Here is a 17768-nt window from a genome sequence, read left to right as displayed (position 1 = left end):
ATATATATATATATATATATATATATATATATATATATATATATATATATATGAAAGCGCCTTGCTGTTTTAGTGCTGAAAGTGAAAATAATTTGCCCTTTTACCATTTCCAGATTGAAGACAAATAATGAAAAATAAAAGCCCATAGCCACAAATGTACTCTGCTTTCTATTAATTTTTAATTAGCCCAGCAAACCGTATTGAGTGCTGAAAGCTTCCAAAGAGTTGTTAGTGCCACAATTGACCTTAAAGTTTAATAATAACTCGCTGATGAAGCAAGTGCCGCTGCAGTATAGCCGAACCCGATGCAAAGAAGTCCTGGGAGATTTAAAAACAGCAAACCAAATGGCAGTCGAGGGTTCCTGGGATGGAGCCTTCTGGAAAGCTGGGAGCTGGAGTAGCTTTGCAGCCAGGTTTTAGATGAGAACAGTGGGGGAAAAGAGCTGATCCGTCCTGCTCTGGGAGCTGCTGGTTGCAGGCCAAAACCCAGAAACAGAAGTCTGGTTAGTTTTGAAAAAAAAAAAAAACCAGAAGGCACCACCTTTTAACTGTAGTGGAAAAAAAAAATACAAGCATGCAAATGGATTAAAATCTTGTTTGAAATCGTATTTATGGTACTTGTTTACAACATAGTAATTTCAAGATAATCCTAATGCTTTCTTTTAATATAAAGTCCAACACTATTTTTTTTTAAAAAAAAAAAAACAAGCTTTGTTGCACATTAGATTCATATTTGTATGTTTTATGCCCGCCTGATAAGAATGCTAAAGTAGCTGGTTTTTAAGTACTTTGAGATGTAACCAGTTAAAGACCTTTAACTCCTCAAATTGGCCCCTGTTTAAGAGTAATGTATATCACTGTTGCCATTTTTTGGCAGAAGAACATTCTTAAGGGAAGCTTTATTTCTGAGTTTAGAATGCTTGTTTCTAACACAATCTCCAAAGATCTCATACCTTAGTGGCTTGACTACTCTTCCAGGGCTTTGCTTCCTATATACTATACTAATGTTAAAAAGGAAAAAAATAAATAAATAAATAAAGTTTGAGAAAAAAACTTTAACAGAAATGACCACACTATAGAATACATCACAATTTGTGGGATGGTTCAATGCTATGGAACTAATGCTGTCAGGAATCAAGGAATATGAACTTATTTTCAAACTAGGCACTTTGGAGCCATTTGGAATGAACATTCTATTCTGAGGTCATCATCATCATCATCATCATCATCATCATCATCAACATTCTGGAATTTTGTTTAAAAGACTACTTGTTTTTTTTTTTTTTATCAACTTCTTAAAGTACTGTTTTTTTGTATTCAGCCGATGAAGGACTTTGTAATCAATTATTAACCTTTTTAAGTACCTGAAATATCCTTTTCTTTTGTTCTTTTTTATATATATATATATATATATATATATATTTGAACAATACAATTATTTACCAGTAATCCTTCACATGATTTTGGTTGTCTGCTACCTAACGTATTTAATTAATAATGAATCCAAATCTTAATTGAAAGCATTAATGTTTTAAAATAGGACAAACGCATTTTAATATGAAAATTGTATAAAGATACAGCAACAAACACAGAAATGGGTATTTAAAATATTTAAAACGCAGCCGATAAATAATGCAGGAAAGCTTGTCTTGTGTTAAAAGCAAAGCGGGTGAGGTCCTAGCCAGCAGAGGGAGTAGTCTTCTGTCTTCCACTTTGATCCCATCACTTTCCCACCTGCCTCACTTCTTTCCCAGCCAGTCTTCCATCTGGACCTGGGTCTGCCTGTCTGTTCCTCATGAGAGCCTGTAATTTTGAATGTAATACAGGATTAGTGTAAACAGATTTCAATCTTTACCAGCACAAACAGCTGAATGCTCTTAAGTGTAGTTTTATATTATTTTGGAATTTATTACAGTACTATGCCACACGTTCTTGACTTTATAAAAGCATCCATAAATGCACACACATGCATATTCATATAGCATTGTTTATATAGACAACAACTACTAATACATTAGGAAACTACAGTAGAAGTAAGGCTTTTTTTTTGCTGTTAATATGTGCAGTAGGCACATTTTTTTTGTAAAGCATTGCTAATATTGTGTCTGGGTTATTAAAAAAAAAAAAAAATAGACAGCGCATATTTTAATATTAATTTGTTTACAGCACTTGATTTAGCAGCTTATACTTTTAACATCTTGATAATCAGTAAATGAATATTTTAAATAGAAAACATGAAGTGTTTGATAAATGCATTTGTAAAAAAAACACCCACGGGAAACCACACTGAAAATTGACAAGTCATACATGAAGGGTTGTATTACTGAGGCACAGTTATTTTAGAGAGCATGGGCACTAAATCAACCGCTTAAGAAACTCAGTAAGTGTCTTGGAATCATCAACATTTTAATGTTATTGTCGTGTGATATAAATGTGCTATAGGTGTGCTATTAGAACGCTACCAGAGAACACTGTATGTCGTGCCAGAGTGCCTAATTTATCGAACATTTGTAAGGTCTACTGTGGAGATCTCGCAGATACGTGTACTGTAGTGAAACAAGAATTTCGGCGCCTGCTCGGTTGCTTGACCCACATGAAGATCTAACAGGTTTAAATCCAGCGCTGCTGGTGAAATTGGGATCCGTGTTTATTTAGCACTGTGGGACGTTTTAAGACCTTGATTCTGCCTGGTTGAAGGTTACTGCATCTGATAATAAAGTGTGAGATGTATTCATGACCTGGATGCTTCCATCTCACCACGTTTTTGTTTTTTTTATGTTGTATCAGTGTTTAGTACACCATCCTGGCCCACCCCTTTACACAGAAGTGTTATTTTATTCAGCCTGCGATCTATACAGTGGTGGATTGTGTGTAAAACAGTATGTATCACATATGCCTTAGTTAATTGACCCTGCATAAAGTTGGCAATTTATTAGGCATGCCTTCCCTTCCTCATTCTAACCACAGCTGTCTATATACACACACTTTAATGTCTGAATATTTTATCTGACATTCAAGTATATTTTTCGTCAGTAGCATTTCCTTGCATTGTCACATTTCATAGGCAATGTGATATTTTTTTGGATTACCCAAGAATTTGAATACAGCACTATAGAGAGTGTTTTAAAATTATTTAATCTCATTATTAGTCCAGAGAAAGCATTTTTATTTGTGAGAGACAAAAGACACAGTATTTATTATTTGTATAAAGCACATTCTTAATAAGTTTCTCTGTATAGCAATTATCCCATCATTATTTGTTTTAATGCATCGTCTAAATAAGATAATGCTGACCCAATATAAGGCTGGCAGCCTGTTTGACCTTTTAATCACCTTTTTAATTTTTTCTTTTCTGTGCTTTACAGAACAAGGCAATTATGGAATGTATAACAAAGTTGTGTGATACAGTGGTCAGTCTGGAGTCATTCAGTAGCTCAGAGAGGGAAACAAACCCTCTTTACAAGGACTATCACAGTAAGCCCCATCTTCAGCAGCACAAAGGGACGGCCCACAGTGTCTTTTCAACACTAGGCTATTGACTACTAATTGGGTTGTCTTCTAAAAAGTAGTAATTGATTTAATTTTAAAAATCTGCATTTTAAGTGCTCCCAACCCCTTCCTCCTGTGCTTTCAGTCAGCAGTGGATTGGGCTGTTCCTCTACAAAAAGTGCATTAGGGATAAGAAGGAAACATGGCAACTCCTTGCATGTTGTCAAGACAGATTACTGAGACACGGCTCAATCAGACGTACATCTCAGCAGACAGGCTTTGGGGAATTCACAGGCAGACGAAGCATGGCATTCATCTGACTTCTGGGCCAAAAATGTCAGGAAATCAATATTTGAATGATATTGAACTACACAGCTCAATATTGTTTAAATTTAACAGTAATAATGTATTAATCTTCAGCAACTACGAAGTTGTTCCAGGATCAAATGCAGTGTACAGCCTGTTTGCCATTTGTTGTCTTGGGATCCTGCGGCGTGTCAAATATTTTTTAGCTGCCTTTGATAAAGGTCAATTTAAGCAGGAGAGATAGTTGTAGTTGTTTTTTTTCATATCACATTTCCTCCTTTCATAGTTAACAAATAGGCTTTAATTTCCCTTTAAACATCGTACTACCAAGCAAGATGCAAAAGACAGCTAATTCAGTTTTTTATGCAGTTTACCATACTGTAATTTAATGAAAAGGCAGTGGAAATTTCATTTAATAATAGAAATAATGCTTTAATAAATTATTAATTTTGTTTTTGAGAGCTAACATACAGCTACTTTTTTTCAACACTAATAAAGCAATATGTTGTAATATTCAGTAAGCATGAGATTTTTAGTTAGTTGAGCAGGAATTACATTAGATTAACTGTTGGGTAGATTGACAGAGGATTCTTAATGACATTGTTATTTTAATCTATTTTATTTAATATAACCAGGAAAATGTAATTACGGTAATTCAATAATAATTTGTATTACTAAATTGATATATATTGTTGTACATAAATCTAAGTACCCCTGTATACAAGTAAATAGGTTTTGTTGTTGTTTCTTTTTTGCAGCAGCAGTTCAAGGCAGTATAAAACTTGCTAACCTCCTTGTCACAAAAGATCAGCTTGGATTAAATCTCATGGTGCATAGAGCTGGCTGGATACTTCAGTAGCGTAGAGCAGTCGTAATCAGGCCTCATCTACAAATACACAATTGTTTTTGCACTCATTGCTGCTTTTAAAAAATACATTTAAAACATGCTATTTTATATAACGTTTTGAGTCAGACTTTAACGGCATGTCCGGAGAAACACTTTGTGATCAAAGCTGCTGTTTTACTTTGTGTTTTGGTAGCTGCCTAGTGGTGCAGTTAATAAAACAAAGATTGCTCAGTGATGCCGTGGGCACCATGCAAGGTGATAGCTATGTTTGCTTACAGTAAATACAAGAAAAAATAACACAGACGTCCAGCAGTTGTGACAAGGATGGCGATCTCTTTTTATATCTGCAGTCCTGTACCCAAATGCAATTAGTTTTCCTTATAAACGAAGTGTTGTTTGTCTTGTTCTGCTTGATTACTTGAGCACAATCACACCGCTTGCTTCGTTGTGTCTGGGGGTGAACTCTACTTTACAAAAGGCTGAGGGGACTTCAAATGTGCAGAGTTCTTGTAAGTCACATTTATTTGACCGGTTGACAATCTGTTTTCTATTTGTTCTTCGTTTTCTGTTCCTTCCACAAGGTTTGTTACATGTGAAGCAGATTCTTCATCTCAACAGTTCAATGTGTGACGTTCCTGACACAAAGGATCTTGCCTTTAAATTAAAGAGAAAGCAGTTTACTATAGAGGTAGGATAGGTAAATCATTTCCTTATATACCACAGGAACTGATTATAGGATGCTTCCTTGTAAATGGCATTTTTTCTTATTTTGCCACTTTTATCATTTGCATTAATGTTTAAGTTTTAAATAAGTTCTGTTTTGTATAACTTCATTTAAATTGTATATAAAAACCTTACAGTATGGTTTTTCATCCAACTATGTTATCCAACAAAAAATATAAGAATGTAGACCATTTCAAAATAGAAAATGCCCACATATTTTAATTTACCAGTTTATTTCTATAACAAAATGTGATTTGCTCTTACAAAGAAATGTGGATCAGTTCCTTTATGAATCGAGACTATGTATGATTGTATTGCCTTTAGTTTTTAAGTGTGTTTTTCTTTTTTATTCTTTTTTTTTAGTCTAGAAAAATAATTTTGATTGCAGTTTTCTATTGTATTAACTGCTGGCTGCTTGGTTGGCTTTGAAATCAACAATACAAATGTACACTTGATCTGCTGTTCTGTATCAGACTCATGTCAAATGAGTGACAAATTGATTTAAACAAGATGATAGGTGTAGAAAAACCTATTTGATTGTTTTCAGTGATATAAATTATTTTTAAAATAATAGTAATCAATCTATTTAGTATATGGGAACATTTTCTGTATGTTGCCCACCCACCTTTAAGGAAAAAAACACAAAACTATAGTTTACTATACCATCAAAAGTCCTATAATTCCCTTAAATACAAACCATTCAAGTGCAATAGGATTTTTTAGCAGCATAGCATACCATTGTATGTGTTGCATATAGGTAAGCTGTCTTTTATTATAGCATTAAAGTCTTAAAGTAGTGTTTAAGCTTTTTGAGGATGGCCATTAATAATTTTAAAAGGGACCTCTCTCAAGGAATGCTAGCTTTTACTTTTTATTTTGTCCAAGAGCAAGCGAATACAACAATGTTACCCAATTAAACACTGTGTATTAACAACTCAAGCGTAAAGAAACGAATGACTTCAGAGGAGGGTCTTTGATGATGTGATAGTTATCTGTTCCTACAGTCTATGCAAAGTTTTTAATGAAACACATAAAACAAGTGGGCAGCACTGACAAATCATTTTACTTTGTCTCTTTTCGAGTGGAAGGAATTTATGCAGGCTACTCGTCTTCGCTGTTTGAAATAAGAAAACCCACCAGCAAATTTGCATACTTTTTACTCTCTCATCCGCTGCTGGTCAATTGGGTTGGCACTGCTTTGGTGTTTGGGACTTCACCCTCAAGTGACCATTCTGCCCCTTCTTTGACCCTCTGGCCTCTTTAGCTGACCACTTGATTAAGCAACTTAAGTATCTTTTTTTTTTTTTTTGCACTTTCCTGCTACTTGAGTGCAGCAAGCACCACTACCCCCACTTCTGAACAATAAATCAACAAGGGCCCTATCAAGTGACAAATTAAGATGCTCTCCTCCTAATTCATGGGCATTATCGGTCCTCATTATCTAATCACATTGAGAGCAGTTAATAGTTAATCATGAAGCCAATTGTTAAATCAGGTCATCTACCGAGCAGAAAGCCGTTTCATTTCTAACCCCCCCCCCCCCAATAGCCCCTTGACAACACATGCAGGAGGTCTATAAAAATCAAGGTGGTTATTTGCAATGACCTTTTAATTACTCTTTCCAAAGACAGTTAAAGTTGAAAGAAGTCCAGCCGTTCCTCTAGAGTTTTTGACACTGCATTGTAATGCCAGACAACACTGTGTTTTGTTTTTCTCTTTGTCTCAGAGCCCTGAATATCTTTTGCATGATTTTCAAAGAGGCCGACAGTCAACTTTCACTTTATCTACACGTTTTTTAACTTTTGATGGTCTTTTGTTTTGTAAATGACCAGTCCTTTTAAAGATCAGCTTTGAAAAAAAAATGTCCTGCATTTTAGAGTGTTCTTGGGTAATGTAAATGATATACAGTACAGTCCGCAAAATACATTATAGTGTTTAAATCCTTCAAGTGTATTTGTCCTAGAAGAGGTGTATGTAATATCTCTTTTGAATGGTCAACAGTTTCTGTATGTACTTTTTAGAATGACATCTACACAAAGGCAAAACAACTAATGTTGGTTTATTATAAGATATTTTGAGGTACTATGGCCAGCTGCATAAACCTTCTCAAGTTAAATGCCCCCTTAGTTTTTCCCTTAAGTGTTCCTTGAGTGGTGTTGCAGAAAGCTGCTTAATATTTAAGTCAGTACCCTAGTTAAGGGAAATCTTATCCTTAAGTGTTAAACGTAATACTCAGAGCGTTTTATGCAACCAGCCCTTGCTGTTTTTCACTGCATTTTTTTTCATCACACGTCACATTATTTATTTTCTAATGCATTTATTTAATTTAACTCTGTTTATGCTTATTACAGAAAACAAATACATACCTGATTTCGCTCAGCAAATGTTTGAAACACACAAATAAAATGCCTCCCAGGGTTTAGCAATTTGTTAATACTTCAACCTCCCATCTAGACAGCCAAGAGGGACAGCAGCTATCCAAGTTCACATTTAAAGCATGTCATATATGACAGGGTATTTGTTAACCTACCTACATATATATTTTTTTTCTTTGCTCAGTGGATTTCTTGAAATGAATATGTCTAAGTGGAGCCTAAAGAACTGTTTCCTATCATATTTGAGAGTGGTCCCTGTAGGTCCTAGTTCAGGGAGTAGCAGTAAAGTCTAACTTGGATCTGGTCTTTGGCAAAGGAGAGACTTTCCAGTCAGTGTTATCTACTGGCAATTAATTATCTGGAACTCCCTTTGACTTGGGTGCAAGCATATGGGGATCATCTTTAAGTTATTACAGGTTAATGGTTCATGTTTACAATTAATACATTTTACAGTACTCTGGGCAAGCATGACACAATTGTTCCACCTTTGTTGTTGATATAAGTCCCTGTCATTCTATAACCATATTCTGTGTGCTTGATTGTACCCAGAAAATAAAATATATAAGACTGACTAATCCTATTCCTTTCGTTTTTCTTTTTTTACTTTGGAATCTTAATTAAGAAAAAAAACACCATTTGACTAAATTATTGTCTTGAATCTGTAGCAAAAGGTATAATCCGCTATTGGGCCAATTAGCACACTCCATAGTTTGCTCTCCTAAGAAAAGCAACCTAATTAGAACTGACACCAGTCTAGTTCCCACTGCTATGCCAGGTATGATGGGCAGACTTCAAAGGACTCGAGGCATCAGCAGGGCAGGGTTTGGAGGCCAGCTAATCTCCCTGCTAAAACCGCAGCGGTCCTCGCACAAAATGAGCTTACACGACACAATCATGTGGTATTAAGGTTTGGGTTGAGTCATGCCAATTGCCTTTGATATTCTGATTGTTGACTAAAAGATGGCTACATAGTCAGACATATTACAACTCTAATGATTAAGTAAGCTGCCCAATAATTCAAAACATTTCACTTGGTCCTCCCCGCCCCTGTCTCCTTCAGCAAAGCGATTTACCCCCCAAAAAAAAAGATACAAAACCTGTACAATTGTTAAAAAATGCTACTAATAACAATACGCGCTCATGTGTTTGGAATGTTTGAACTGCCTACACTGCAGCGAGTTTGTGTGTTTTTATAATAGTCATTTTATTAGCTGCTTGTACTGCCCTTATTCACACAGCAATTATTTTATTTAAAGCATTGTTCTATGTGTTATTAATGTGCATGTTAAAGACATAAAATATTCTATACTATACCTGGTATCTCAAGGCATAGTTTTAGAATGTTTGACCTCCTTGCCTTCTGTAGAAATACAATGCTCTTTGGGTACTCAGCAGTTTCTTAAAACTTAACTCACATCCAAACTGTCACAAGCATCAGTAGGCTCAGGGTCATGGAGGAGCCTGTGGCAGTGTTTAAATGTCCTCTCAGCTGAAGTGTTAGGCATATATAGTTCGGCACTTTTACCGATCCACAGTGTATCTCTTCTTTTGTGTATGGCTAAAAATTCAGTGTTTTAGTTTTTCAGTCTTTTATGATTTGTATTTTACAATAGTGAATTCCCTAAGTAGAAAATATGAACATTTTAAATAAGAAATGCAACACGGATATAAACATCTTGACAGAGCCTCGTCAGCTATTCATGAAAATTACCAAAGAATGTGTTAATCTCCTCTGTAAAAATGAAAATGTGGGCTCTCTGGCTGATACGATTACATAAGCACTCTCTCCTTTTAGTTTTCTAATTGGCTAATGCTTTATAGTACTGTATATTGACTTGGTTCCATTCTGAGAACAGCCTAGGGCACCCTGGGTATTATTCCAAATGATAGAAGCTGCCATCTTGCTGACTTTTCCAAAGGCAGCTCAAAGCCTGTTTGCTTTTGTATTCATTTCACATGTTCCAGCTGAGTTTAGACTGGCCATAGCATAGGCAACTGTTACTTGACTTGACAAGGTAGATAGAATCAGATTCTTAACTAGTTACTTGTCATATGATGGCCACACAAATTGCTGAAGCAATAATAGATGATATCTAGAACGCAAAACTAAAAAGCCTTTTTGTTTTAAATCACTCATGCATTTATTAAGTGTTCATGCAAAACAATCCAATTGATTCCAAATCCTTTCACGAGTGTCAGAACTATATATCTATTCTAGCATTTTTTGGGGTGTATGAGTTGGACTAAGTGTCTGTCTGAAGATAAGATGAACCTGGCACCAAATGTTTAAATAAATTAAAAGAAACATGTACCGTTACAGGCTTTTAGAAAACTAAAAGTGTCAGACGCTTCATTTCAATATTTTGTTTTCACAGGTAAAATGTTGACACGTTAATGGTTCAATATATAATAAAAGAAAAAAAGATAATGCTAATATGAATACTTTTGTAAACCAGTGCACAGGAAATTGGAACAGTGGTCCCACGCAGGATTGGAAAGTTAAGCCACTGGTTGATGAGCAGTGATTAAACACGGTGCCCCAAGGGTAGAATTAACCAATACCTTTGTTTGGGCAGGTAGAAGACTAAGTGTAAAGTCACGAGATTAGCAGGCTCCTGTCTTTTTTCCCTTTTACACTATGAAGGGCTCACCTGTTAGTCTGAAAAGTCGTTGAAGTATGTGAAAGGCATGCAATTAAACTGTAATTATCCACTTACTCCTTCCTTACCAGACTTAAGATAGAGTAAACATGCTGGGGAGACCAGAAGGTTCATTTAGAATGTAATAGATGTGTACATGGTGATTTTATGTAAAGTAATATTTAGTTATTTGCAGGTTAAAGTCAAGGTTGTGGTCCATAGTGTCGTAAAGAAGTTTGAAGTTTTGTTGTTAAATCATTCAACTTTTGGTGAGTTATAATTGCAGAAAAATGTACTGAGAACATACTCAAAAATGTATTTCAAACTTTCCTTGCATTACTTAAAAATAATAAAATAAAACATTTCCTGTATTCTTAAAAAAAAAAAAAAGTTGTCTGCTGGTTTCAGTTTTATACAGTAGTACCAGAAGAAAACATACATTTGCATTAGCTTTAGAAGATTTGCATTACTCTAGTAAAACCTGTTAAACTGTGTTTCCTGTTTGGTTTTGGAGAGCTTAGCACTCTACAGTTCTAAACAATTCAGTCTGTCAGAACTCCTCACATACCCCTGTGCTGCTGTAGTTTGGTCGCCAGTTCAGGTTCTTGTTACCTGGAATAGTACTCTTCCCTGAACTGTTTTGTCAGATGCTGTCACGCCAACCTACTTTTATTTGAGAAAATCTAACCTAAATCCATTTGGCACCAGCCTGCTAGGCACGGGGATGGAACAGAGAGGAAATGAAATGTTAAAATGTTTTTCTTCTACATTTCTCTCTTTAGCGTTTCCTCGTGTTATGGGAATGCGTGTTAATGGAACTTTACAACATGCAGTACATAAGGAGGCTGTCTTCTATTTATAGTACCTGTAAAGTGAAACTGAGTGATTTCTTGGTCGGATGTAATTAAACTGATATTGGATCCTTAAAGGCATTATTGGTTTGAAAGAGCCATCCTTCTCAATAAGACAAACCTAGCATTTCATTATGCTTTTAGGTTTTAAAATGTGGCATCATTTTAAATAATGTATACATATTTAAAGCATTTTCAGGCTTCACTACCTCAAAACTGTTTATTTTCTTCTTATGGACAAATCAGAGATAAAACAGTGTGAATTACAGTATAATTTGACTGGTTCACCTTTGCTACAATCAACGGATTAAAGCATTCTAGAATGTGTTGTAGAGCAAAAGAATAGATTGGGGTCAAAAGGTGACAAAACTTGAACTGCCTGTACTCTCTTATCATATTTTCTTGGTTAAGGATTCCTGTCAAGTGGCCCTGCTGAACGTAGTTAGAAATGATTCACATGACAAAGTGCTTCACATGACAAATAAATATACTATACAATAATATAATATACAGTAAAATATCCAAAAACATCCAAAAACAAATGGGAAAAAAATAATGAAATAAATATACATATTAACAAAATTCTAAAATAGGCCATCCCAATCTACAAAAAACTGAAAACTAAAAGTAGAATCAAATAAGACTCCAAGACTTTTCACAGTTTGCGAAGAGCTAATGGGGGGGGGGTCATTGGTTTTGGGATTTTATTTAATGTTGTTTTAGAGCCAATTAAAAGAAATTCAGTTTTATTTGCATTTAACAGCAAAAAAAGTTGATAGTCTGGAGTTTACGTTTACATCATCTGAACTCATTTTAAAATAAATCTGGGTGTTGTCGGCATAAGAGTGGAAATTAAAACCATGTTGTCTGATCACATTACCCAGTGGTAGCATATACAAATTAAAAAGTAAAGGACCAAGAACAGAGCCCTGTGGAACCCCAGAAACAACAAGAGAATTAGCTGATTTTGGTCCTCCAGAAGACACAAATTGATGTCGGGAGGTTATGTAGGACCGCAACCAGGACAGTACTGTGCCAGTAATGCCAATAGTTTTCTCAAGAAGAATTGTGATCAGTGGTGTCAAATGCAGCAGATATATCCAGTGCCTCATCTGCATTCAGCAGGATGTCATTAACAACTTTTATGAGTGCAGACTCTACTATGTTGTTTCTGAAAGCCAGATTGAAATTTTTCAAAAAGACTATTAGCTGAGAGGTATGCAGACAACTGAGCAACAAGAACCTTTTCCAAGATTTTTGCAAGGAAAGGTAAATTAGAAATTGGATGATAATTAGACATCAGGATCCAATGCAGATTTATTAAGTACTGGCTTTACAATTGCCAACTTTAAACTAGATGGAACATTTCCAGTTTTTAGGGAGAGATTCACAATATTACAAATCACAGGAGCAAGCGTATCTGCACATTCTGTACACTTGCGTGGTACCAACATGCCACAGAAATGGCAGATTCAGTAAACAATTATTTAGAAAATCCACCAAACGATCATTTATAATTTAAAGATTGTTTTTTCTTATTTTTATGTGTGAACTAAAGCAGAAAAAAACTAAGCTGTCTTGGGTTTTCTTACTGCTAAGTTGAGATATTTTAGGTTTCTGTGTTTTACGGATAATTTTCTTTGTGTTTTTTTTTTTGTTTGTTTTCTTTTAGCAGGGAAAAACAGGTTTTATGGTGACCAACTGTAAAAAGAAAAAAATCAACATTACTTTTTCAATGCCAAAAGTAACATTTAAAACATATTCCTGAGTTGTAGACCTTGGTTTTCAATTTTGCACACGTCAATAAAGCTTCTGAAGTGTGTGTAACAAAGCCAAATTAACACAATTAAAGGTCACTGGAAAATGTTGTACAGAATCAGTCACTCATAGTATCTTTGTTAGGGGTCAGTGCTACAGCTTAAACGCACTGGCCTTTACCAGTCAGTAAACACATGGGTCACCTCTTCTGATATTTACCATACATGTTTAACCAAAGAACTGAACACTCTTTTGGGTACCAGTGAAAAAACACAAAGGCTTAACCAAACATGCATATCATAGCTATTACATTCTTAAGTATCTCTCAAGCACTCTTTATAGGCAATAAATGTCAATCTGGACTTAATATTTCAACAGCATTTTTATACAATACAGTCCTGAAATTATTAGGAGAAAGCAAGCAGCAAACAATAGTCTTAGAACTGAGAATTCTTATGATGACTTTTGTGTGTGTGTGTGTTCTTTAAATTACGCTGTAAAACTAATTTTGCCCTGTAAATCATCATTTGTGTTATAGTTCTTAAATATATTATGAATTAGATAATTGGGTGTTCTAAGATTAACTAATTGTACTTTTTTTTTTTTTCAATTGATATTTTTTTGGTTTTTGCTTTTAGGATTTTCATCAACATTTTGCAGCAAGTAGTATACAAATATAAAACTCAAAACGTATTCCTACGTTTATTTATCCATCATTTACAACAGAAGCTTCCAGATTTAGTTGTATGTGGTTTTCTGTATAACAATGGGTCAAACTTTGTTTTGTTTTTGCTCAGGAAACTGCCTTTGTAATGTAAATGTAGCAGTACTGAAACGAGTTCGTACAGTGGCAAAGCTGAACTGACCCCATTCCTGAGGATGACATTTCACCCTGAATCACTTTAAAAATACATCAACAACATTAATCTAAGTTCACTGATGCTTTTTTTTATGTAGTTAGGCAGCTGATAAGCCTTTAGTGCATCAGTAGAGCCTTACACAGTTTTACATCCCTTTGAGCAAAAATGAGCATAGTATTTCTATTGTTATGCTAAGAAATGAAACATCTATAAACAAGGAGCTGTGTATTTCATGAAATGTATTTTTCTAATCATGCTGTTTTTTTCATATGTACTAATTTGAGTGTTATGTAACAATAAGAGAAATAAACACTTGTTTCGATTTAACATGTAGACACTTTAGTGTGGTTAACAATGCCCCAATTTCTTACAGATTATCACTAGCAAGAGACACTACAGGAGGGCTATGTTAATTATGTGGGATGGGCTAGAATGAGGAATTTTGATCCACTCTAAAGAAGTCCTATAGCCAGGAGCTATTTCGACTTTGTCTCTCCGAGAATCCGAGCTAAAAATAACTTTCCCACAGCTTTCACTGCAAAGTTTTTCTAGGGAGCTTGTTTATTTTTATTAGGCCGCTGTTAACAGCGGATTCCTTTTAAATACAAAGTTGTAAACAAGACATCAGGGCAAAAACAGTAAGATCTGGAAGTTCCTTTATGAAATGTGTGACCTTGTTTTTAAAGGAAAAAAATATACAAACATAAATATATGTAAAGAATAGAATCCGTTGTGAATTGTTGTTTGGAGCTTCAGATCTAGTCTTATTGTATAGAAAAATAATGCATGATGAACCATAAAATGCAGCCATGTGAAACTAATCAAGCTACAAGGTGAGGCCATTTCATTGGAAGTATTAGGAATTAAAGAAGGCTCATCATTAGTCAGTGTTACACAATGGAGCTGCAGCATGTAGTGTGTCATATCCTCAGCTGTGCAGTACACAAGGTTGTTGTCAGAAGAGAGTGGAAGGGGAATTTTTCATTAAGAGCAGAGGGTGTGCCACTTAAATGCATTACTACGCTGTACAGCAAATTGTGTTAAATATTTTTGTTTAATCATCCGCGGAAAACTTTTATTAACGCAAACCTTAAATCAGAAGGAAAGACTATTAGGATAATCTTTAGGTAAACAAACATTTGGACCCAATTCGCACTGTAGTGTGTTGGTCATTTAGGTGTTTGAAGGGTATGTGAGGGGGTGGGGATTACGCTGACTGACCAGGTGTTAGTGACCCCCCCTGTTGTTTCAGAATTGTCTACATGCCAACTGGGGGGACTCCTGTGAATTATCAAATTAGAAAGGGAGAGGCTAGAATGAAAATAAAAATGTTGACTAAATAATATAGTAGTACTGTAACGCGTTGAAAGAGAATTTTGAAGTAACAGTATCTGCATATCTGCAAAAGGCTAGAGTGGTCAATTCGTTCCACTATTTTTATGTTTTATTTTTAAATGTGGTTGTATGTATTGGATAATTTATATGTACATGCTGTTTCTCTTCATACCCCCTTGGTTACGCTATACACTTAATCTAATTCTGCCTTTTACCTGACTTTGTAATACCATAATGCACAGATATACTGTAATACTAGCAGGAGAGGTATTTGAGATTACTTGGTATGGTTGAACGCAGACTTAAGGCAATACAAGAATAATATCACAATCTAACCATACATACTCCACCACACTATGCAGACCCTTAAGTGAAGTAAGGCTTAGATGTGCATACTGTACCAAATTACATTTCATATAATGAGGAGATAAAATGTGATACTGCACTTGGAACAAATTAAAACTAGTCTGAGCAGACAGGTCAGTACACCCTTTGGCAGTTAGAAGGAAGAAAGAAGTGGGTGGAGGTCTATTCTGATGCCTTATGGTGATACAAGTTAGGTGCTGATTTGAAGGAAAAGTATACCATTGTGTACATTACAGTTAACATGGAGACAGAATTCATGTCGGTTGCCACCAATATTGCTGACATAATGTAAATATTATTTCAGATAGAACCATAATTGCTGCCTTTGCCATGCAGCATTTAAAGGGCCCCCTGGACATGGTTCTTGGCATTAAAAATGCATTTAAAAAAAAATCTGCATACCGGGCAAAATAAAATAGAACAACATATGTTAAAATATTAACACATTCTTATAAAGCTTGCATGAAAACCATTAGTCATTTCTCCAGGTATAAAAGGTAATTATCTATATTCTGGACCACAGGGAGCATCATTGAGTTGTATGTACGAACACTTTAATATGTATTGATCACCGCAGAATGTAGTTTATTGTTATAAGCAGATTATTCGTGGACAGAAATGAAGGGTTTTGTAAGTAGTTCCGCCTTCTGTTTTGTAAGAGATTTTATGGTCCCTTTTGTAAATTGAGGATGATTTTTAAATGTGTTCTTCAGATAAACTTGCCCATTGTCATTAATGAGGATGGATAATACTGAGTGACAAGTGCATTAAGAATAGGAAAAAGAGCTGTTACATTTGTCAAAGCAGATCAGTTCAAGCAGTAAAACTTAAGGCCCTTTTGGTATATTTATATACTGTTGAAACAGTGGCTTACAACCATAGTAATATACAGAAAAAACAGAGCAAATCTTCCCAGTGTCTCATAATAATAATAATAATAATAATAACTATTTAAAGTCTGCATGCACTATTCCATGACTATATCGGTATGTATATTTTTAAATAAGGCAATATTTTTTTGCTTTATTTTGTTGGAATGCTTTAGTGACTTTACTTATTTTTTACCCTTTACAATTATTTCCAGTTAATAAAGAAGGTGCCATTAGATAGTTTTAACTTGATTCTTGGATTTTTTATGAATATTTTTTTGATCTTCAGGTAAGCATAAAGTACTATATTGCACATATACACCTGCTTCTCTAAGATAAAACATCAACATCATTACATATTGTTTTCTGTAGAAATTACATCTTTCAAACATCCTTTTTTTTGTCCAAAGTTTGTGAAAAACTGACTTTAAAACTAGGATACAAAACATGTAATTTCTTTTGATCAGTAGTCACAAAAAAGTAAACCCTATCCTTCCATATTTAGGCATCTGGGACAGCTAAAAGAAAAAATCACAAATGGGACACTAATGCATGTAATTTACATTCTCTCTAAAATCACATTTCTCTTCAGAGCGCTCCTTTAAAAAAAAAAAAATCACAGAAGTATTCAACATTTATAAATGTTCCTAGTGTTTTGCACTGCCGCCAAACTACAACATGCCTATCAATTTCCATTTTAAACATGCAATTGGTCACTTTTTTCAACTTGAGTCATCTCGCCTGGCTGCCAACCAAATTCTGTCTCTGCATGCCTTCTTGACACTAATAACAACTGAATTTCTATTCGTTTGCGTGCAAGATTTCCCAAGCGGCGGTTTGGGGCTGGGATAAACTCTTATCATGATTGCATACAACTAATCTGCCTCATCCTAACTGCCCAATGATTGAGATTGCATTTGACAATTCACCTCTCCTTGGTGTGCCTTCGGTACACATCGCTGCAAACCATCCCTGGAAAGACATAGCAGCTACTCCATATGCTGGGGAGGATCCTTTTTATTTTTATCAGGAGACCTTTGCAGAGTTTACAGAGGCAAAACAAAAAGAAAAAAGAAAGCTTCCCTGTCGGCTTTCTACTGTGTCGCAGTCCTTAGTCCAACATTTCTGTATTGAATTACTGAGTGTGTCAAAGCATTATCATGTTCATTACTTTTAGCCTGTTAAACCTTTCATGTTTACTATGGAAATCCATTTGATTGGTCGGTTTGAGGAAGTTGTAATGCTTTTATTGTAATAATATAATTAAGGTTAAACTCTAAATATATGTATTACTTTCTGATCTATAAATGGAATAATACATGATTTACATATGTGCTTTGTTTATATATT

The 17768-nt window shown here is 34.9% G+C and overlaps 1 pseudogene; it reads left to right on the top strand.

Moving 5' to 3' along the window:
* LOC117432007 (elongator complex protein 4-like) overlaps positions 1 to 17768 on the top strand; it is a 59475-nt pseudogene that overhangs the window by 18430 nt on the left and 23277 nt on the right.

Source organism: Acipenser ruthenus, chromosome 27, assembly GCF_902713425.1.
Source record: "Acipenser ruthenus chromosome 27, fAciRut3.2 maternal haplotype, whole genome shotgun sequence".
Classification (NCBI taxonomy): Eukaryota; Metazoa; Chordata; class Actinopteri; order Acipenseriformes; family Acipenseridae; genus Acipenser; species Acipenser ruthenus.
Note: the sequence above shows the minus strand (reverse complement) of the source record. Positions and strands in the feature narration are given on the sequence as shown.